Raw genomic sequence first — 24,782 nt, 5'->3', positions numbered from 1 at the left:
TCTGTTTGTTGTTTCAGGGTTAGCATCATCAGATGTCCTCTGAGGGTCAGCATCATCTCTTCTCAGGTGTTCTGGATCCAGACTAGAGCTTGTGTAAAAAGAGAGAAACAAATAGAGACATAATTAGTGTAGCTGCTGTTCCAACAAAGTAAAATGAATGAGTTTAACCCAAGCTAAAGAATAAGAATGTGCATTTTATCAGATTTGAATGCTTGGCGAAAGAGATGTGTTTTTAATCTAAATTTAAACAGAGAGAATGTGTCTGAACCCCGAACATTATCAGGAAGGCTAGTCCAGAGTTTGAGAGCCAAATGTGAAAAAGCTCTACCTCCTTTAGTGGACTTGAAACACATGTCAGTCTTGTTTGCACGAAGAGAAACAGAGAAGATATGTGTTAAATGGCCATACACAATTAAATGTATGCAAAATTACGTTACTGAAACCCACTGCATTCATTTTGGATATGTTGTTTGTTTTCTCTTGATGAAAGTCATGAACAAAATGAAGGAATAAATCAAATCTCTCCCTCACTGATATTTGTGGAGAAAATTACAGTCTTTCTGGAACCTATCTGTAGGCATGCCAATTTTTAATAAAGGATCAAATAAAATTTAATAAGTCAATAACTCACTCGTGATACACAAAAGACGTGTAATGATGTTACCTGCAGAAAGTACCGAACCGAACGCATTTTAATGGATTGTTTTAGTGAACCGATTCAAAAGATTCGATTCCGTGGGAGGAATCGAAATCGCCACTATTCACAGTACACGTGCACCCAACTACATTTTTGAAGGCAGGTTTACTCGCGAGATGAACTGGTTGAGTTTAAACAACAGCATGCCACAAAATAGAGATAACAAACGAGTTCATTTTTACACTTTCCCTAGACAAACTGGTGATTCTCATTCATTAAACACTGCGTTCCTTTTCAATGAATAGCCTACGATTTAAATGGCTGAAATCTATATGCTATATTCTTGTACTATTCTTCTGCTGAGAAACTGAGAATCAGTCCGTTTCTAGCCTTATCCTCATGTTATGCATGATTTGGAGAGCAGCACGTGTGAAAGAGTCGCTGCAGTATACTGCAGTCACAGCACGTCACCTCGCAGCGTCAGCAGCAGCTCTCTGTTATTGTTCTCTCGCATCTTGCCAACTCGCATCCTTATGAAGCAAGATCAAGCGGTGCTCAGGAATGATGTCAATCAAATTACCACGCGCTCACAGTCCGGCATCTAATTACAGCACAGAGTCAGAGTTTGAATGAAAGGAAAATGAATGGATTTATGTATTGCGACTCGGAGACTAGACAGATTTACTTGAACACAGGGCAGGTTCAAAGACATGATGGTTTTATACTGCTGCATTCTTCTGTGGGAAACTAGTTTCTTACATATTTTGTTCAGTTGATCTGTCGTCACTTGAGTGTTATTTTTCATTTTTCAAGAAAAAAAAAAAAGATAGAGTAATAAAAACTAGACAGAATTAAAATTTGGGTCAACTATTCATCTATTTTACTGTACATACATATTGTGTATGTACACTGTATATATATGGGCCATTCAGAATTGGTCCAAAGTCAGAGTTGGAAACGTCTTGGGAAAAAAAAAATCATTTTTTTCTAAACTGGTATGTATGCAAATTGTATAACATGCAAGGTACACATTTCTAGTACTGATTCTGAAGTTAATTCTCATATTGTATTTTCAGTACGTTTTGGAATATTTATCCTTGTAACTTGCATACTAAAACACTAAAGCATAAAAAAAGAACTAAAATTTTGTTTATTTCTCCCAAATATGAGGATAATATGTTCCCTCTTGTCACTACCGAAACAATGATGACATGTTTCGATCGTGACTGTTTCGGTGGTGACAATTCTGTGGGATAACTCCCAAAAAACCAAAGATGTCACTACCCAAATTCCACCAAATGTTTCGGTAGTGAAATTTTTGATACTTTTGAACCTAGCTCAAAGATGCTTATTAAAATATGGTTATCTAGCACAGTTCTGAACAGTGGGACACATATAAAAACCAAATGTTATGGAATAACTCCCAAAAAAATGCACTTGCAGAAAAAAAGGTGTTTGGTAATGACGTTCCTTAAAGTTACACACTGATTTTTCAGATTTTTCAACACATTTACCTCAAATATGTTGTTGCTATGATGAATACAGGAATCAGAGGAACAACATTGATTTAAAATAAGATCTTTTGTGACATTATGTTTTGCTGTCATTTTTTATCAATTGTATGCATATTTGATGAATAAAAGCATGCATTTAAAAAAAATAATCACAGTTTCTACATAAATGTTAAGTAGAACAATGGTTTTCAACATTTATATTAATAATAAAAGAATGATTTCTGAAAGAATACATTTATTAGCTCGCTGGTGAGCGATGACTTTGCTAGAGAGAAATGCTATTCTTGTCTAAAAATCAGCTCACTGTTGATAAGTAGTATATTCGGGGAAGCACAAGTCAGAAGTCGATGAATGTATTCGACTGAAATGCTTGACGTGGTGCTTAAAGCTGCACTGAACTGTTGATAACGTGTGAGAGTGAGCAATGAGGAGAAAGAAAGGAGCAGCATCCTCGAATCATGTGGATCCCTCGGGAAGACTGATGAGTTTGACAGTATGAACTTCACACGAGACCCTGCTCTTCAAATTGATTTAATATTGTTTGATGTAGCCATCTCACAATGCTTAATGAATAAAAGGGCATTAATTAGTGTTACCCATCAGAGGCAAACCTGGTGCCAGTTAAGTAGCTATGTAAATATTATAAAAACATCATCGCTGCTGATCATATTTATTTATATTTACATTCTATTAATGTCAGTTGGAGATTAAAAAAAAAGAAATATGTTTGCCCTTCTTGTCATTATTTACAGTGAAATAAATTATGACATCTAAAATATCTGACAGTCACCAAGTAGAATATCTGAGGAATACCAGTACAGTGCTGCCAATGCAAACAGTGTAATAAGCCTCTCAAGGGCATGCGTTGTGTTTTTTGCCTGCTGGCCTCCTGTGCTTTATTGCTTTATTCCAGTATAGAGTCAGACACTATCATTCCAGAGACTCCTGAAACCCAACGTCCATCAGGATCGGCTCTCTCCACTGCCCTTTCTGACTCTGACTCTGATATTGAGATATAAGGCAGTTAATGATGCCAGTCAGGTCAGTCATCAGCTGCAGTATTTGTGCTTCAGGCCAAGGCACTGTGAATACAAAAAGGCTTCCACAATGTAATTTTTTTTTTTTTATATAATCATAAAAGAAAGTAAAAAAAAAATAGTAAGTTAAAAGAACTGTAAATTTATGGTTTAACATTGCATTGAATGTAATTTTACTGTAAAACGGTATGCATTTTGAAAGTAAAAGCTATTAATTGCCATATCATTTACAGTGAAAAACAGTAAAAACACATTCCCAGAAATCCCAGCATCATATGAAAATATTTTATCTACATATTTTTCTTCCCATTATTGTTATTAGTAATGTACATTAGGGTGTTTTGTGTAACATGTTCTGTTACTTAGCTAATGTTTTCCCATTATTTTATTGTCACGTGTGTTACCAGTTTAGGAACAGGAATGTTGTCCCATTCTTGTCTAATACAGGCTTCTAGTTGCTCATCTGTCTTAGGTCTTCGTTGTTTCCTCTTCTTCTTTATCATGCGCTAAATGTTTTCTATGGGAGAAAGACCTGGACGGCTGGCCATTTCAGTACCCGGATCCTTCTTCTATGAAGCCATTACAGTAGCGTTCCTGTATGTGATGCAGTGTCGTCTAAGGGCCGGAATTGTTTTGGGCCTTGACGCTTACGGACAGAGATTGTTCCAGATACTCTGAATCTTTGGATGATATTATGCACTGTAGATGAGGATAACTTCAAACTCTTTGCAATTCTTCTCTGGGAAACTCCTTTCTGATATTACTCCACTATTTTTCACCGCAGCATTGGGGGAATTGGTGATCCTCTGCCCATCTTGACTTCTGAGAGACACTGCTACTCTGAGAGGCTCTTTTATTCACAGCCATGTTCCCAATTGACCTAATAAGTTGCAAATTGGTCCTCCAGCTGTTTCTTATATGTACATTTAACTTTTCCGGCCTCTTATTGCTACTTGTCCCAACTTTTTTGCAATGTGTAGCTCTCATGAAATCCAAAATGAGCCAATATTTGGCATGGCATTTCAAAATGTTTCACTTTCAACATTTGATATGTTATCTATATTCTATTGTGAATAAAAATACGTTTATGAGATTTGTAAATTATTCCATTCCTTTTTTACTCACAATTTATACAGTGTACCAAATTTTTTGGAATCGGGTTTGTACTTACAATGATTCATAGTGGCTTTATATTATTTTTATTATATTTATTTAATAATATTATATTTTTATTATGTTTTGTTATTTTTATTATATTTTTGTATTAATAAAGTGGTTTTCGGTACATTTTAGGCTAAAAAGCAGATTTTAGTATATAAACATTATATCACTTAAGAGCTATATAAAAATGTGCAGGCACCAATATGCCATCCCATAATACATGAAGCACTGTCTCTGTATTTCTTACACTGAATTTCTGGCTTTTTTAAAATGTAAATGTAACAGGTTATTTTATATTCTGTAAATGTAATTGTAAATTTAGGATTTTTTTATATTTTGTAAATTTAACAGGCTATTTAAGGGGATACAGTGCATGATTTGAATGACTTGCATTGTACAGTTGTTGTTTGTACACTCTAGCTGATGAATCAATAATGTTGTTGACCATTTTCATAACCAGTTTGAGCAAATATTTGCAGCCTTACAAAATTATAAAATATTATACAGTGCAAAAAATGTCTGCAGGTTCTGACTACACCTGCTTTTAAGTCCTCATATGCATTTTTTTAACTGCCATTCATAAACTGTCATTCATGAGACTTGACCTTAGAATTGATAATGAAAAGGAAATTATTTTATCAAATAGTTCCAGCTGACAAAGTTGTTCAATGGTATGTTTTATACTTTGATATCAAGGCAAGAAGAGCCTGAGAAAATAGTGCTGTCATCTGATAAAGAAATATTACTGTCTGATGAAGAGAAGTAGGCTAACTGTGTGAAGACTGAGAGGAGTCCGAATCACAGCAGAACAATGAGCTCTACCTCAAAAGCTCTTACAACATGACGGAAATGATCACGTATGATAAAAACAAGCGCTTTCTACATCCACTGTGACAATTCTGGGTGCATTCCAGCCATCGTTTGGGCTGCATGTCAATAATCATCTCACTGACGTTTAAGGTGACCAATAGTGCACCCCTCGTCCCTGAAGACGTCTGGAATGGCAGGTACAGATAAGCAAAGCCACTCCATCAATCTGAACCATTCCCATGATAAAAGCCCATTGATCGCTTGAATAGCTTCAGTATTGCTGAATCCAGCTGAGTTTGAGGTGAAGATGCATTTGCTGCATTGATTCATGTGTTGCTGAGCCTTGTTGACGTGCTCTCCTTTTCAGCGTCTGCTTCGGTCCACGAGAGGAGACAGCAGCAGATGTGTGGCGCTTCCCAGGAGAGCGACAGCTCCCATCGCAGGAGAAAGAGGCGGGCTCCTGCGGTGAGCTCAGGCCCAGTCATTGGATTAACATGGGATGCTCCGTCTCTGATCCTCTCAGTACTGACAGCAAGGCATTTTATTCCTCTGCAAATCCACCGAGGCTAAATTGAAAAGAGTGTCCCGATCAAGGACTTTCTAGCTGGGATATCAAGTGCCAGGTTACCGGTTAATCCCTTTTCAAGATGATTTATTGGGCTATTCATCATTTGTCAATGGCGGGAGTGTATGCGACCGCACTTTAGTGCTGCAGAGATGACGTATTTCTGTAGCGTAATCCATAAGTTACCATTACTTTAGTTACCTCCACTAAAAGCTTTTCAATTATTGCAGAAAATAAGCTTTTTGGCCAATTAAAGTATATAATTCTTACCCATTTTATTCACCAGTCATGTTTGGTGTTATTTGAATAGTCTGAGGACGAGTGGTACAATGGTATCAATCTTACAAATGTAGACTAAAAGATACAGATCCTGAGAGTTAAGTGATTTTTGCTTACTGTAATGGTATTGCCCTTTCCCAGGGACTTCCATGTAAATTTCCTTCTGTTCCCATTGAGGTGTAAAACCACCCCGGACCTGGCTTAATGCAAATTCCAATTGTTTGTACATGCCTTCATTTGGGGGATGTTTTATCTTGGTGTTGTATTTAAAGGATTGCAGCAAAAGGATCAGGGCGATTCTGTAGACAGAAAGCCCGTAATGTGGTGTGTATCTCTTAACTTCATACTATGTATTTTCTATGGTCAGGTGTGCATATTTTACTTTTAGATTCATATTTGAGAATTTGATGTTTTGTTGATATGATTTGATATGTTTGAATTGGATATGTAATTGGCAGAATATATATTTACCTGACTGTTTTAATAAATTGTTACATTTGATTTGATTAAGTTTTTCACTGTGATTATTGACTGTAGTAGATTACGTTGTATCCCTTTAGTGACATGAGCACCAGAATGAACAAGTAAATATAAAATAAAGAGTTTAACAACTAGAATAATCAAATGTCAGAAGAATACTAATTAGAAACAGACATGCAAACCAATTTGCATTTCAACCAAAATTCAAGGTCATAATAAAATGGAGTCTGATTTGAGTTGAACTTAAATTTAATAAATTTGCATGATGAAAAGACCAAAAACGCATCTAGATAACTTGTTTCAAGTGTAAAAAGACATCAATACACACCATTTTTCAAGTTCAAGTGCTGCGACGTAAATCTCTTCTCCTGTCTGGATTGTTTCTTGGACAAAAAGGCAGATTCAGTGTTATGATTGGTCAGATTGCCTGTCAATCAAACTCCCAAAAAAGGCTATAAACCACATCACAGTCAAAACGTAATTCTTTCAGTCTTTATTTAAGAAAACCTTTTCTCTTTAAGTTTGAGTTAGAACAGTTTGCAAGAGCGTGATTATAAACACAATGAGGCATGAAGGCGATTAGTGAGTAAATGAGATTTCCTGTTAGATATTATGACAACGTTTAATGACCACGAAAACCTCCATTTAGCTATTGTCAGTAACAGTCTATTTCAATAGAAGTAAAAGTAAAAAAAAAAAAAATACAAAAATAGATATTTTCTGAAAAAAAAAAAACATGAAAGTATCTTGATCTTGTGTTAACCACAGTCCTTATTTCAGACATTTGAAGTATTAATCCAGAATTAAATGATTTCACTAGATAAGACCCTTGTTCCTCGGCTGAGATCGTTGTAGAGCGCTCTGAAGCTGCACTGAAACTGCAATTTTGTCCTTCAACCTTTTGGCTCCCATCGAAGTCCACTATACGGAGAAAAATCCTGGAAAGCTTTCCTCAAAAACCTTAATTTCCTTTTGACTGAAGAAAGAAAGACATTATCAGGTAAATTAAAGTTCTGGAGTGAACTAATCCTTAAACTTTAAATCCATTCTTAAATAACCCTGTTTACTTCGGGACGATGGAACCAGAATGCTAAAATGCAAACTCGTTTCCAGGTTTCGACCTACAAAAATATGTCAGCCCTGCAGTACTGGGATGTGGGTCACAACGGTGTTTTGTGGCTCATTAGGTGCATGATTCAGATCTAAAGATCAGGAACGTGTGCTGAGAAAACTTCAGAGGAAGTTTCCCCATTTTAACAAGAATGTGAGTCATCACTGGCTGACGTTGGCAATTTTCGTACAGTACGTGAACAAAATATTTGTTTGAGTTCGAGGGATAAAGTTGAAGTGTTTGAAATCCCGCAGGAACTCATGCTTCAAGAACATAGCTGACTAATTGACGATGCCTTGGAAACACTACAAATGTTTTTCTGACCTTGGTGAGATTTGATGGAAGATTTATTGTCTACAGTAGGGGTGTCAAACTCAATTCCTGGAGGTCCGGAGCCCGGCAGAGTTTTGTTCCAACACACATACCATGCATTTTTTAAATAAGCCTGAAGGACTTGATTATTTGGGTCAGGTGTGTTCAATTAGGGTTGAATCTAAACTCTGCAGGGCTCTGGCCCTCCAGGAATTGAGTTTGACACCCCTGGTCTACAGCTTTCGTAGGCGCGGGAACAGTTTTTACATAAGCATGTGATAATTGTCCTAATGCTTACACTCTTTCTATACATTTAGAATGTGAGTCTGAAGATGACACCTCTCAAATGTCCACTGCTGCCAATGCACCAGACAAGTTTCAGGTTGTCCAAGTTCCCAGTCCACCCCAACCAAACCCACACAGGCCTCTTGATGGGATCAAAACATCTCAGAGGAGAGCAAAACTGTCGGTAGTGACCATAAAATGTGAAAATGTCAGAAGCATATATGAGCTCAGAGGAGGAGTGCAGTGACTCTGAGGCCTCTTAGGTGAATGTATCTGACCAATCAGATGAAACCCTATCCAAACTCAAATCTGAGATCCTCAGCTTCCTTCAGACCGCTTCTGTGGATGAGCTCACACTCATTGCAGGATGCTCTTTGAGGAAGGCTCAGAAAATCACTGAGCTGAGACTCGTAGAAAAACCTGGTGAGAGAACTGTGCATTTTGCTTTCTGCTGATAACTGCCAGAACATTTAGGTCAAGATCAAAGAACAACACTTTTTCTCATTTCTTTCTCAGGATGACGCCATGCACAGAGGAAACAGTCTTTCCACTGAGCTGCTAGTATGATGTCGGACGGTCCTGAAGGAAAGGGATTTACCATCATACATTTCAGAAAAATATGGCATTGTCATTGCGGAGTGATCATTTATTCTTATATTTCTTTGGGTTTTTCTAGATCTCAGCCGTACCAGCTAATTGGACTGAACTGGCTGACTTTACTACATCAGAACAAACTTAGTGCAATCATGGCAGATGAGATGGTTTGTTTTTATAATGGTTGTGTCTGAATGATCATTTACACTGCGATGATCCCATATCAAATCACTAGGATGTGTTTTCATCTTTTAGGGTTTGGGAAAACCATTCAGACTACCTCGTTTCTGGCCCACCTTTATCAGGAAAGGAACCTCGGGCCTCATCTCATCACCGTTCCTGCTTCTACTTGGTGAATAGAGCAATTAGCATCTAAATATGTTTTTTCTTTTACAGAAAATTTGGTTCTGGTACTGAAACTTTGGTGCCCCAGTTTCAAAACACTGGTATATATACTACTATATCATTTTTTATATTAAATATTTTGGTAGCACTTTATTTATATATCTATATCCTGTTCCTCATGTACATACTATGTACTTATTATAGTAATTACAATAACTATGTAGTAACTAGGTACTAACCCTGAACCTACCCCTAAACCTAACCCTACCCCACTGTAGTTACATTGTGTAACCAGAAATTTCTTAGATAAATACACTGTAAGTACACCATAAGTACATGTTAGTACACGTACTGTAAAATAAAGTGCAACCAATATTTTTTATATTATATTAAATATTATTTTATATATACACTCACATAGTGCTGCTGTGTCTGCAAGTGGATGCAGGATTCATTGCACTCCACTTTTTGGGGAGAAACCAACCTACAAAAGGTTTACTTTACACATTAACCTAGAAAAGGAAATGTTTTAGCATGAAAAAAAAAAAAAAAAAACAACATAAAAGAAAATGTTGACGTCAGTCTAGTTGAGTTATTTCTGGTCTGCCAAGGATCACAAGTATATGTGCTGTGAGAATATGAATCAAATAGTGGATTACAGTACAACATCATTGTCTCCAGGTAAGTATGAGTGAAGTTCAAGCTCTCAAATACACTCGTGGTTCTTTCCCTGAACCCTCGAAGTAAGAGTCGAGGTGTTATATCCTTCATAGACCACCTGCATATAAATCAAAGAAGGCGCCTGGGGAAAATATGTGTCTTTTGAACTATGCCACACATGGAGCCACAAGCCGTGAAGTTAGCATAGGAAAAAAAGCTCCCTGCTTAAAGATATAATAATGATGAAATACTCAGCGTTTGAGTGAACGTGAAAAGGTCTAAGTAAAATGACCCTGTCCCATTCATTATTTATGGTAATGAAACATGGCTGTGCCTCATGTCCTGCCCCTTAATACCTCAGCTCATTAAGATGATCTCTTCTGCACAGTTACAACCTGGCTATTGGAAATAGCAGTGACCGCAGCCTGTTCTGCAAGCTCAAGCTGTGTTCACCGAAGGCCACTTGCTGAAGAACATGAACTTGCAGTGCTACCGACACCTCATGGCCATCAACACAAGCTCACCATGAGCTGCATGTATACCGTACCTGTCATCCATAGCAACGCGTCAGTGGTCATTAAGAATAAATGCCTTGAGCTCTATTACAGCCACACGGCCTGTTTGTGTAAAAGCAGGAGTGTGTGCTGCCCTGATGGGGTTAACCACTGGGGTTTAACTGCCTTTGCCCCCTCAGACACTCAGGTTTCCCCTCCATTTGGATCCAATCAGGCTAAATATCATTATTGCTAATATAAACAACATAAAGCTGGGAGCATGCTGTATGGTTTTTGCCACAATTTTAACATCAACGATTCTTTTGGGAGCATTAAAGATTTGATTTGTCATTGAGGCATTACTTTATCAATATATATAAATATTCCTGTAGAAAGTACACAGTATACCAACACTAATGCAAACAATCCAGAAGACCCTGGCATCAGGGCAAGCAGTATTATTTTTTTTTCAATAAATGAAAAATCTAGTTCAGATGTTTCTAATATTTCTTTGGTCTGTTCCAGCAGAAATCTGCAGAGGATCAGAGAAGCGTTGAGAGGGACAGGATCACCCATGCCAAGCTCATCATGAAACCCTTCATCCTCAGACGTGTGAAGAGCGAGGAGCATCTGCATGCAGACTCCATAAGCAGTCTGCATAATGCATGTGGTCTCAGAATGCATGTCAATGTGAAGGTCTGTTGGACAACATCTCAAATGCATTATTCAGTCTCATGAGCAGATGAGGCACTTTGCTTGTCATGTTGACCCTCTGTGGCTCTAGGGCACTCCAGCGATTCACTGACAGATGGTGATGTGCCCAGCAGGTCCTGAAGCAGCTGAATTTTGTGCCATGTCCGAGAAGCAGCAGGAACTCTACAACAATCTTTTCCACAAACTGAAGCACTCCAGTAATGGGAAAGTATGTATTTAAAGGATGAGTTGTTATAAATGGTACTGGCTTCAGTATATGTGAATCATAGTTTATTAACCACGTCTTTCTGCAGAACGTTTGCTGCAACTGAGGAAGATGTCCAACCAACTGCTTCTTCACCGGCAGTATTATATCACAGAGAAATCAAAACTATGAGCAGACTCATGCTCAAGGTCTAAGATCTTTTTTTAAGTGGTACATTTTGATTAAGGCTGCGGGAAGTTTAGATCTTAGCAGGTCCTGATGGAATCGATTCTTTTTTCTGCACTGATTTTAAGTAGGTCAGCAGAGCTCATGTAGCCAGACTTTTGACTATCAGCATTAAGTCTGTTACCATTTTTGTCTTATTCTGTCAAAGAGCTATCCATTAAGAAAGAGACAGTCTCTGAAGTAAAAAAAAAAAAAAAAACTCTAAAAGTTTCTTTTAACAGTTGTTTAGGGATTTAAAAAAAAATCTAAAATAGGTTATAACGTAAAAATGGGGTGCTATGAAAAATACTCATTTAATACATTTAAACACTGTTGAAAAACTGTTCAGAACAACTGTACAGAAAATACATAATATTAATAATTATATTTAGTTAATTTTATTTATGAATATTATACTGCAACAAAGTAATTGAACATAAATAAATAATAACAATATTTCTATAAATGCATAAAAAATATTATAATTAGGCCACTGTGGAAAATAAATGATCAATTTCAGAGCAGTGTTGGTCCGCAAACAGCTTTATGTATGGATAGTAATAATAATAATAATAATAATAGTAAAACTAAATGTATTAATATTATACAATACCAAAAAATGTTAAGCAATAAAATATATATTTATGAATATATTATCATTGTTTTTTAAAAGTTATTATTATCATCATCATCATTATTGGTCACAATGGTCTGTGAACAGCTGTACGGAAAATATTAATAATAGTTATGATTATAATATTATAATCATTTTTTAAATACATAATAATTATTATTTATGAATATTAGGTTGCTATGGAATATACTTATGTAATACATTTTAGAGCAGTGTTAGTACACGAACAGCTGTGTGTGGAAAATAAATAAAATAATAATAACATTAATAAAGATTAAAACATTTTTTATTGCTGTAGTGTAATGTTGATTTAGTTATTGTGTCAAAAATATGAAATAAAACAAAAATTTAAAATCACTTTGGCATTTCGGTCATACACTAAATAAACAATCTATATTAATATCAGGTTACAGTTGATCTCATTAATTCATAAAACAACAGTATTAGTCAATCTTGACAGTGCTTCATAAAGAACTGCAGCAAGAAATGAGTATAATTAGGCCAGATATTTACGAGTATAGTTTTTTTTACTTGTTCTGTTATATTATATGTGTATCGTATCTGAAGAGTCTGCATGTTACTGTTAATTCCAGGAGCCGAGTCACGAGACACAGATCCCGCTCTCATCAGAGAGGACATGGAGTTGCACCGCATCTGTCAGCAGTATTCTGCACTGCATGAATACCAGCTCGACACAGACCTACTGCTGGACTCCAGGAAGCTCGGCCTCCTCACACAGCTGCTGAACTCCCTGAAGGAGAAGGCTGGGGAAAACAGATTCCTGTAATGCTCGGCAGAACAAATGACATTTTCAGCAACCCCTTAGAGTATAATGAAAGTTAGTTAACAATACAGAGAAATACACTGTGTCCCAAATTACACCATACTGCACACTGTCACCTATAGACATAGTATATACCTGGTTACAGCACACAGTATACAAGAGTTATTCCAAACCCATATGACTTACTTTCTTCTGTAGAACACAAAAGCAGATGTTTCGCAGAATGTTCATGCTGCTCTTTTACATACAATTTGATCATCTTATCCTCTCATCTTCATCAGCATGGTTAATATCTCTTTTTTTTTCCTTGCAGGGTGAGCGAGTGGTGACGTTTAGCCAGTTCACAATGATGCTTGACATTAAGCACAGATGCAACCGACTGGAGTTACACACTTAGATGTCAAATATTGCTGAGTAACGGAATTCAGGACAGTCTCAGATCATCATCGGCTCAAGTCCAGACTCATGACAGGAGCGAGTGAGAGAGGTAATGTTGGCAGATGGTGTTGAGGCGGAGATGATGCTTTTTGTGTCTCGTCACAGCTGTGGTAAATCACAGATTGTGTCTCCTTCAGTGACACAGTGTTCTCCATCCGTGTCCTTGAAGACTTTGTCTGTCTTAGTTTGACGGAAACAGACTATTGGCTTCATGATCTGGCCAAGAACCACCAGTTTAGACAGGAAGAGACCATCTGTTTTGCCCTGTGAAAATTATTGGTCTTGTTTTGTGTTCTGTGCCATCATTGTTTAGGTAGGGGTGGATGACTTTTGGTTCTGTGTTGTTTGCTAGGAGCGGTTTTGTTTAATTTGTTTAATGTTTGTTTAATAATTTATTTATTGTAAGAAAAAAAAACATTAGTGGTCAACCATCGTCGATATGTTGGCCGATATCTGGCATTTTTTCAAATATTGGCTTCTGCCGATATGTTAGAGACTTTTATTTTGGTTTCTATTTTATTTTGTGATTCCCAGTTCACACAAATTTTCCCAATTACAAAGTTCCCTGTTGGTTACGGTGTTTACTTCCTTTTTAATGTATTTTAAAATATTTTTTTTATTTGTGAAAATAGAATCACAGCATCAAGAAGTTATCATCTAAAATATGTTTATTTTACAATTAAAAATTTAACTCACAGGACATAACCATGGGGCTTCGGCATCGACGCTTGATGGAGGGTGTGCCTGAAGCTTGTGGCTAGCATCTGCACCAGGGTATTTGCATAAGGCAATCTGCAATCTGCAATCACTTGAAAAGTTGAAACGTTTTTATCTTTTGCCGCAAACAATGCCAATGACGTGACGTGATGGACTCACAATTCAGTGCGACAATGTTTGACGTTACTTCATTCACAGTAAACGAGAGGCGGTGACGCTGACATCCCATGTGAATGTATGGTAATTTTCAAATTATATTAATTTAATTAAATATTATATTAATTAAATATTAACTAAAATAAATAAAATGTAATTCTGAATTATTATTAAATATTATAAATTCTGAATTATGTATATACACACATTAGTTGACCACTAAAAAAGGTATATTTTGCTCACAGAGGCTGAATTTAATTTGATCAAACAATGGCATAAAATATTAATACTTAGAAAATAAAGCACATAAAAAAAATTAATTATGAATAAAATGTTGGGAATCGGAAGACATGCATGCGGAAGATGAAGATGTATGCGTTTTTGCATGCACGCCTCTGGTAAATGTCTCCTCTTGGCTTATTTCGAAATCCTCCAAAGTTTTTCTTTACAAGTCCTTGTTTTGTGCTTCTAATTCGTGACCAGTGTTTTGTTTTGTTCTCTCTCCGCACTCGCCACTAACCACGCAGCGCTGATGAACTACAACATCTACCTTCACATCTTCCGGTTCCCCACAATCAGCCGGAGTGAGGGAAAAAAAAGTGTTTATTATTTAAAATCTGGATATTTATCTTACAAAAACGCATGTATTTGCTACAGGGGGTCTTTATTCGCCCCCTGGAGTCATGTGAAGGATGTTTTATTACAGATGTGCGCACTTTATTTCACATCTGAAACAGTTGACAACAAACACCCGCTTCCCCCCACTGAAAGAGAATTTTTCTTTTAACTTCGATTGGATTATTCTGACCTTCTCACATACACCTAGGATGCTTCGAGCGTGAGTAGAAGATGGACCAATTTTCATTCTCGGGTGAACTAACCCTTTAAGCAAATAAAATCAAATAAAAAATCAGCCGATAACTGATATCATATGGCATTGATATATTGTGCATTGTGGATCTCCACTTAAATTTCATTATTGTGACATATTATCAATTATTATTAATATATGGAATTATTACCAAAATGTAAATTTACTAGCAGCACGTCATTCTGTTTCATTCATATAGATCACCATGTTGTTTTCTTGTCCAAATCACTGAACAACATGATCCAGGGACTTTTGCTTCTGTTAGCGTACTGTAAATCACTTCAGACAGAAAAAAGTGACTTCTTAATGCCAATTAAGTAAATGGACAGTAATTGTAAATCTCACTGGGCTTTTACAGAATTGGGATGATTGACCAGTTCAACACAGACCAGGATATATTTGTGTTCCTGCTGTCCACCAGAGCTGGAGGACTGGGCATTAACCTGACTTTAGCCAATGTGGTCATCATTCACAATATCGACTGCCGTTACAATGACAAACAGGCGGAGGGACGCTGCCACCAGGTGGGACAAACCAGGGAAGAGACACTGGACATGTGTGTCTCACAGTAGGATTTCCTTTTGTTTGACTAGCGTCTGTCCTAATGCTTTTATATCTGAATGCATTTGTCCCATTTAATACAAATATGCTTGGTTCTTCCAGGTGAAAAGGGAAACATTACCTGATGATATGAGCTTGCTGCTAAAAGCTCTTCTTGGACTCTTCTTGGAAAGCTGGCTCAGGCTCGAAGCGTACTGTGATATTGTGACACTTGACTGAATCTGAAAGAAAAAAGTACTTTAGCAAACTGAAGTTCGATTTTCTATACTGCTCACAAAAAATGTGAGGTTCAAATGAGCATATCTGTTTACATTTCTACTGTTATTGGCAAAAATATGGTAATGTTGTGGTGATGTTTGTGTTTGTTTGACTGTTTTTGTATTCATGGAGGTTTAAAAAAAAGTCATTTGATTAAAAAAGTGAATGTTGTTGAAGGATTTGTTGGTATTTGGTCTTGATTTTGTGGTTTTGGTCTGGATCTCGGTCTAAGCATAGAATCTCAGTTAAGGAATGACGAATCTCAGATAAAGTCAATTTCCAGCAACTGTACAATGTGACCCAGCACCTGAAATAAAAGCTTCGATTAATTCAGCATTTTCTCTGTTTCCCTCTGACCCTCTAACTCTAGCACTCTCTATTCTAACTCTATTCTTTAAAAAAAACTTTTCCCTTTCATACTTGCACTCTATTCATTTGCTGCTTGTTTCTTAAAATAACACCTAACTAGCTTTCTAATCGTTTTGTATTCTATCAGTTTTTTTCATTTATTATATTATTTTAAAAGCCCTTGATAATGTGTACTTGTTATTGCACTTATCATTGCTATTTGTTGATCTTTTGTTGATTTTCCAATGTCCTTGTTTGTACGTCGCTTTTGATAAAAACGTCTGCTAAATGACTACATATAAATGGAAATGGACAAGGGGTTTTCAGACTATTAAAACTTTATTCACACAAATCAATTATTTTTTCAAGAACTGTTCACTTTAGGGTGGAGTATCCCTTTAGTTGAACTAATTTAATAGATTAAACCTGTCGGAGTAAGGTTCTTCACCATCCTCACTAATTTTTATAAATTGCTATTCTAGTAGACTTATTTTTTTGTGGTGATCTGTGTCCAAATTAAACATCACTATTTTTGACACCCCAAAAACATTTTGACCAAAATCAGATTTTGTTTTGCTGTTCCTGCCGAATATTTTTGGTACATCTACGTAGTTCTGTAAAATAATGACCTAGTTCACAAACTGACTTATATTTTATCATTTTAAATTATGTTCCTTGGTGTTGCTATAATTTGTTACGGTATGTCTCGTGTGATTTTTATTTTCTTAAGCAAAAGATCCGGATAAGCATGGGACTCTTCTCAAAATCGAGCAAGAAGTCTCTGCCATCAGTGAGCTTCTGGATCACTTTGAGAGATATCTGGGCGAGCGGATAGGGTTGCTTAAGCATTTGAAGGTGTGATATTTTCATTTATTTTATTTTATAGATCATATCTGTAATTGTAACATTAAGTAATGGGAGCTTTTCGAAAACTCTGAACCCATTGGTTCACAGAATAATTCACTCTTTCAAAGTTATATGCTCTGTGTATGATCCACTGCTCTGGAGGTTTTGAAGCTACATGCAGCAGTTTCAAAGGCGCCCATCACTAGTAACACTTCATCACATATGATCGAAAGCTATATTTTATTCATCTTGTGAACAGGATCTAGAAGTATTTTTCCTAGTGGACAAGCAAGATGCCCTTCACCTCAAGAACAACATCCCTCCGCACATGCCCAAAAGAGGCCAGCAAGCAGCTCCGCAAGGGTATTTATTGTTTTTGTGTTTCTTTCCAAACTATACCACATTGGAATGGTGCTTTTTCAGTTTGCTTCATCATTAGGAAGCACAAAAAACATGAACCCCTTGACTGAAACTGATGAGTTTGGCTTTTGTGTTGTCTTCAGAGGAGGACAGGTGGCAGTTCAGAGCAGGCAGACAGATGCACCACCCGCCCCTCAGGAACAGGCTCCACCCAGGAAACATCAGCGCAACCAGATCAAAGAGATGGAGCTCATTACCGTCCCAGAGTTTGTCAGCATACCACCATGAGTCCTTCTACATCTGTCTAAAACTCTGAGCAAATATAGCAAACAATAGCTGTAATAGCTGTATAACAGTAAACAATAGCTGTATTCCAAAATCCAGTGAGCCGCCTACCTAGACAGCACTGTAGGTGCAATGCTGTTGTGAAGGCTGTTTTGAACAGTGTGCTACCATCTCAGATACTGTCTCATGCAATCCCAAAAGACACTGTGATGAGGTTTTCGTTCAATAAAAGAAACATGGAAAATCTATTTACAAATGGGATGTTTTCCTTAATATTTTTGTGATATATAGTTTTTATTATAGCATGCTGTTAGCTTGGTGACATGCTAACATCCAACTTGGAGTACAACAGTACACCTCCACAAGTATTTTACCCATTTATTTTTTGCATAGGTATTTGAAAAAGTCTCTGTTAAAGACTTTAAGCCATGAAAACAAAAACCAACCAACTACAAGCTGGAGTGCAACATAAATTTATTTGAAGCAAAAAGAAGTCTGGTTGTGCTGGGTCTGCCTTATACACTCAAAATACTTAAATAATTGTGGGCATGTTTTTGTGACATATCAGGACACAACTCATAACCCCCAACCCTATCTGTAAATAACTGTTGTACGTTTCCAGACAACTGTTTATTTATTGCTTTATAAAGTAATTGAGCTGTCTTAAATTTAACGAGACCATTAAACTTTAGAGTGCAATTTTAAATATAGTAAATTAGTATGCTCATGATATCCTACCTTATTTGCTATTCTAATTGCTATTTTTTGTATTGTGCTTAATGTTTGTAAGTGGGTTTTGTAGTTGTTGCTCCATACTTCAACACAATAATTTAAATAAGGCAATACAGGTGAACAATACAAGATAAAAAGTGCTTCTTTACTCAATACATGCCTTGCTTTCCCCATTACTCCAGTACTACGCTACTTTTGTTCTAACGTATTTGATATGTGGTTTTCATAGACTCTTTCTATTTTAACATTATTAATCATAACTTTTACTTGTGTGTCGGTTTTACTATTACCAAACAGCATAAATTTGGTTTTATCTACATTTAACGATAATTTATTTAAGTCAAACCATATTTTTAATTTATTAATTTCTGATGTGACCACCTCCAAAAGCTACTTCAGATTTTCCCCTGAACAGAAAATATTAGTATCATCAGCAAAAATCACAAATTTTAAGAGGTTAGTCACCCTCCAAATGTCATAAATGTACATAATAAATCATTTTGGACCCAATATTGACCCCTGTGGTACTCCACAGGTGATACCCAACCACTCCGAGCTGTACTCCCCCATTTGAACAAATTGTAGTCTGTTACTTATGTAACTTTTCATCTAATCTAATGCAACTCCTCTGATACCATACTTTTTCAGTTTATTGATTAACAAACGTTGATAGTTTGTATGGAAAGCTTTTTTTAAATCAATAAATACACCCTCTGCATATTGTTTGTTATCTATAGCACTGGTAACGTCTTCAATTAATTATCCATTAATGCCACTGATGTAGATCTGTTTGACCTAAATCCATAATTTTCATTTTGCTTGGAATACACAACTGTTTTGAAAGACAAATTATAAATCTGAGTAAACGGTTTACCAGTTGCACCAATGACATCCTTAATTAAAACCATATCAAAATCATTCACGTCTGTTTACTTTTTATTCTTACAATTGTTAACAATATCAATAATCTCAATTTCCTCAGCTAGTTTCAAAAACATAGAGTAAGGTTTACTGTCTAAATAATCCCCTGCCTGCACCTCACCTTCGCTCTGTGGATTTTTAATTACATCGGCCAGCTTTGCTCCCACACTTACAAAGAAGTTGTTAAACCCATTGACCGCATCTTTCATGTTGTTTAAAGTCCTTTCATTATCTATAAAATACTGAGGGTATTTTTTATTAATGGGTCCATTCCTTATAATATTAATTTATTTGTATATCTTTTGTATTTATTCTCAGCTTCTTTAGTTCTGTGTTTTATAAATTCTTTATACAATGTGTTCTTTTTTTGTGAGCATTTTTTAATCCCTTTGTCATCCATGGTCTCTCTTTAAATTTGTGCTTTATGGTAAATTGTTTTATCGGACAGTGTTTATCATATAATGATTTAAAAGTGGACAGAAATGTTGCGTATGCATTATTGGTATCAGTCTTATCATTCAGTTTTTTCCAATTATATGCAAGTAATTCACTGTAATTGTGTAAATCTGAGTGTATTTATTGATTCAACAGTTCTGATTCTCCTGTAACTAATCTTATACTTCACATGATCACAAGCACACATCACAAAAAATGGCAAATGATCACTTATACAATTTAGTACCAAACCCACTCATTAGCGTATTGTCCATTTGGTTTGTGAATATGTTGTCTATTAGATTTGCAAAGTGTGATGAAATTCTGCTTGGTTCAGTTATAAGTTGGAAAAGACTCATACTAAACATTAAATCGATAAATTCATCTGTCAGTTTGTGCTTATTGGGATTTAAAAGATCTATATTAAAATCCCACAAATGAACAGCACTTTTTGCTCATTTTTAATAAATATTCTTTCCATACTGTTCATGAACATTTCTATATTTGAACCAGGGGCTCTGTAAACACAGCTTACAATTACATTTTTCTTTTTTTCCAAATTAATTTTGACCGTTATTATCTCCATCACATCTTCAGTGTTAGTTGAAATTTTTCACAATTATATATTTTAATCTTCTATCTACATACAATGCCACTCCACCTCCTTTTTTATTCTCTCTATTAACCTAATTCAGTTCATATCCATTCAACATGATCAACACCCTTCTCAGAAGTAAGCCAGGTCTCAGATATCACCTGGAATGGGTTGTTTAAATGACTTAAGTATTCTTTGATGAAAATAAAATTTCCAAATAAGCTTCTGCTATTAAAATGAACAATTGACAATCCATAATCAGATTTTATTTTCATGTTGAATTGATCATCAGAGTAATCACAACAGTCGTTGATTATGTTGTTAAGATAATTGTTTTCGGGGTCAAGATCTTGTTCAAAACCATGTAGATTATGATCAGTGAATTTGAAAGTTTTGAAGTTCAAACCTTCACTCTCATCATTGTCACTCTCATTTCCAGCTGTTGTTAAGTTTAAACAGTCAAGCTCTTCAAAAGTGTCCATAGCCATTATAAGTCACACACATTGATACAAATTAAACCCCTTACTAAGTTACATGTTCATGATTCACTGCTTGTCCAGCTCCTCAATGAATCTAACAGAGAGTGCTTCCTCAGGTGACCCGTTCAGTTTAATGAACACTTTGCAGTTCGTTTTCAAGGTACTCCAGGCTGGCGGTCCGCTTGTCCTTCTCCTCATTTTGTTGCTCAGTTCTTTAATTTCGCTCATCAAATCAATGATCAATTTCTGCTGCTTAGAGACAGTCGAGAACTCCTCAGCCAGAAAATCAAGCATTTTCTTTATCTCTTCTATCTCCTCGTTCTTTTGGAGGCATTTTGCTCGATGTAAATCTCGCGCCTCAGAAGACTCACTGCTGAACTGCTGATTACGAGATCAGAAAGCTTGGGTCGAAGTTGGCATATTGACCTCATATTGACCTTATCTTGACCTCATATTGACCTCATCTTGACCTCATATTGACCTCATATTGACCTAATCGTGACCTCATCTTGACCTCATCTTGACCTCATATTGACCTCATATTGGGTAGATTTTAAAGTGGTTTTGAGGGAACCCTCCGAGCAGTGAAAGATTAAAGTGGAAGGATGTAGATTAAGGTGAGGGATATATATTTTTACTTTTTTATCATTTAAAGAAGAAACCAATTCGTTAATACTATAGAAAAGCACTAAAAGTTTTTCAGCTTCTTTATTTCATATAAAAATATGGCATACCGTTGCACCAAGCAATAGTATAAACATCATTAAATGTAAATTGTGATAATAGTAATTAATACTCACAATTTCAAGGGAGTAATCATAATCGTGCAGCCTTAATTTGCAGTGCTTCATGGAAGTGGACTCTCTTATTGGTAAATTTTATTTACATTTTGATGTAAAACATGATTATTATTATTATTGCATGTAAAATGCAAATTGATGGATACAATTTAATTTTTTTAAATTTATTGAGGTATTTTTGGATTTCCAGACACAAGACAAAACACCTACGATATGAAATGAGAGGGAAAACAGCAACGAAAATAATCTCCTTCAGATTCAATTTAGCAATTAACCACAACAGAAGCAAAACATACCTTTGCTGAATGTGACGTTATGGAAAAGTTCAAATAATAATAACAATAGAATAAAATACTAATAAATAATAGCCTAGGTATTTTAGTTTAATCATAGAAAGATATGAAACAAAATTACAATGGTGACTGAAGAGAGGCATCCAAGAAGCTTAAACTAGACTTGTATTTCCAGACCTGATGGCTAAAATTTAAAAATTCTGTATTTTTGTTTGTAAATAATTTTGTTAGAATTTTACAAAAATTGCTGTAAAATAACTCAATTATATGCCATAGATGAACAACCTCAGAGCTCATAGGAGGGTCTGTCTTTAACAAGTTATTGTTAAAAATTTATTTCAATATGTACATTTTTTTTTTTTAAATAGTTCTGGAACCCAAAAATAGGGACTATTTTCTGAAGGTTGGACATTTCTTTGCAGAATTGTGGGTAATGTAGTTTTCACTGTTCAATGTGATTAAAAAGAAAATAATAATGTGAGCTGAAGTCTTCAACAAAAAAATAAACCATTGATTAATAACCTTGTTCTTCCCCTATGAAGAAACACATTTTTACTCCTAGAATTCTACAGTTGCGCTCTATTGAAATCAATGGTGAGTCCGGTATGGAGTGCTTTTGTGTTGCTACAGACTGCTGCAGTGCATTAGTAGAATGTCTCAGACTGGTTACTTATGATACTCCATTTTGGTTCGAAAAGCATTGAAAAGTAGTTACTAATGTAGATAGCAGAAAGGAAGAGAGCTCATTAGGTCTAGGGACAGGAATTCCATGATTAACCAATCAGAATCAAGTATTTCAGAGAACAGTTGTAATGCAGTTCTGTTATCTTTCAAATTGTTACTGCAATTCACATGAAGTCCATTTCTTTATGTTCACTTGTGCTGTCACAGGTATATGAAAGGCCGCGTGACGTATGGCCAGCTGAACGCAGCGGTGCAAAGCATCACCACAGCTCTGACGTCAAAATATAAGATCCTCCATCAGCCAGTCAAAACCCTGAACAATGTGTCCCGCACGCTCCACCAGTGCTTTAAAGACCAAGAAACAAAGGACACCAAGGGTATCACCGTTTAATCTGTGTCTCTTCCAGAGCTCCTGGTCAAAGGCTTATTTGACCTTGTTTAGCACTGCAGTCCATCATGGACTAACAGTCTTGTCATATTGAGAATTGTAAACTATTAACACCACCACCACATGAACTGGTGTAAGTGCTCCGATAACTGAGGTCATTCATCCTGGTCTGGTAGTTAATAAGTTCTTATGGGCTGAAAGAGGTCATCCATCAACTCCTTCTATGTCCTGCAGGTCAGTTTTTCATCGTGGAGCAAGACATCAGAGAGTTCGTCCAGCTGAAGGTCTGAGGGAAGTCCGAGGCGGCGGTCTCACACGCTTCATCCTGCTCTGAGACTCATCTCCATCACACCGCTTGAATGAGTCCCTCTGCCTTGGAATGAACTTCAGTGTCTATTTTATTCAAAATAGAATTATGTCAAATCATCCTGATTTGCATCTCCTCAGTTTGATTATGGGTCAAACATCAAATGTTGAAACCTTTGTGTGCTCTCAAAGTGTTGCTAATAAATTGGTTTCAGAACTATATGTTGGAGAATAAAAACTCATTATTTTGCTGAACAAATGTCTTTTAAAATAACGTCAACAACAGACCTAATTTACTCTAAAAACCCATTACAAATTCTCACGTACGCATTCTGGGTCGGCCTACAAATTGACGTCGTGATTGACATTTAGACATTTCTGTCCTTGGTTTGTCATCTTCACTTGTTAGACACTGCATTTGCACATACAATAACGAGGGCTTTAAGAGAACTGCTAGAGCAGCTCTTTCATTACGTCGTAGCTTGATTTGTCCAGTTTTCACAAAAATAGTTTTTCCTTTTTTGCAGGTCGAGAAGCCCTGTGCTTGTTGCAGCCATTTTCACAGGAGGAACCTTTCAACACAGCTTCCATATCTCTGTCCTCAACTCGCCATCACTCCTAAGTATCCACACGTTCAGTTATGAAGTGTCTTAGGCTGATTTACTGTCTCCTTCGAGCTGCAAATAGGGGGGTTGGAGGTAATCAGTATTAATCAGATGCATTTCTGCCTCGTGTCTTAAGATCCCTGAAGGATCAAAGAATCGATACATATCAGAGCTTATGAGTTAGTGCTAACCTGTGAAACGCTGTGCTTCCATTAAAATGAAATGAACAACATAATCAACTGAGACTTGTGCTTACATTGCAAGTTTATTAAAGAGCTGGTGAACAGCACCTGCCAGTACGCAGTACGCTATGGCCGCTCTCTTGAGCCCTGGGAGCTGTCTCTCATCTGGTCCTTCATTGTGTGTGTCCATATATTACATGGGAGGACTGGCTGAAGCCTGGTATGCTGAAGGTAGCCTACTGGGAGTGAATCCATATACTGTAGCAGACACATTGAGGTGATATTTTTAAAAGCAAATTAAATATAGAAGAAAGAAAGTCATACATGTTTGAAATTATATGTGGATGAGTAAATAATGAGCGAATTCATTTTTGGGTGAACTGTCCCTTTAATGCCACTAGATACACAGCAAAGTTGGGGTCAGTACTATTTCTTTTAAATACCTTTCGGAGAAGTCACTTGTTCTCACTGCATATATTTTTTTTACTGTAAAAACAATATTCTGAAACATTATTACTATTTGAAAATATGTTTTCTATTTTTTTAGGTTGATTTTTAGGTGCTTACGTGGATCCTTCCATATTTCTGTGTTTTCAGAGTTATCTGTGGTATTGAGCATTCTTAGAGTGTGAATCAGTAATAAACAACATGGCATTTTAATTTTCAGAATTGACCTGAAATTATGCTAAGGGCAATA

The 24,782-nt window shown here is 36.2% G+C and overlaps 2 pseudogenes; both read left to right on the top strand.

Moving 5' to 3' along the window:
- The first annotated feature begins 5,189 nt into the window (after positions 1-5,189).
- On the top strand, positions 5,190-15,579 carry LOC127966090 (SWI/SNF-related matrix-associated actin-dependent regulator of chromatin subfamily A containing DEAD/H box 1B-like; annotated as a pseudogene).
- Positions 15,580-16,361: 782 nt separating this feature from the next.
- Positions 16,362-23,345, top strand: LOC127966089 (spindle and kinetochore-associated protein 1-like; annotated as a pseudogene).
- Positions 23,346-24,782: the final 1,437 nt, after the last annotated feature.

Source organism: Carassius gibelio, chromosome B10, assembly GCF_023724105.1.
Source record: "Carassius gibelio isolate Cgi1373 ecotype wild population from Czech Republic chromosome B10, carGib1.2-hapl.c, whole genome shotgun sequence".
NCBI classification, from domain to species: domain Eukaryota; kingdom Metazoa; phylum Chordata; class Actinopteri; order Cypriniformes; family Cyprinidae; genus Carassius; species Carassius gibelio.
The sequence above is the reverse complement of the archived record's forward strand: the minus strand, read 5'-3'. Positions and strand labels throughout refer to the sequence as shown.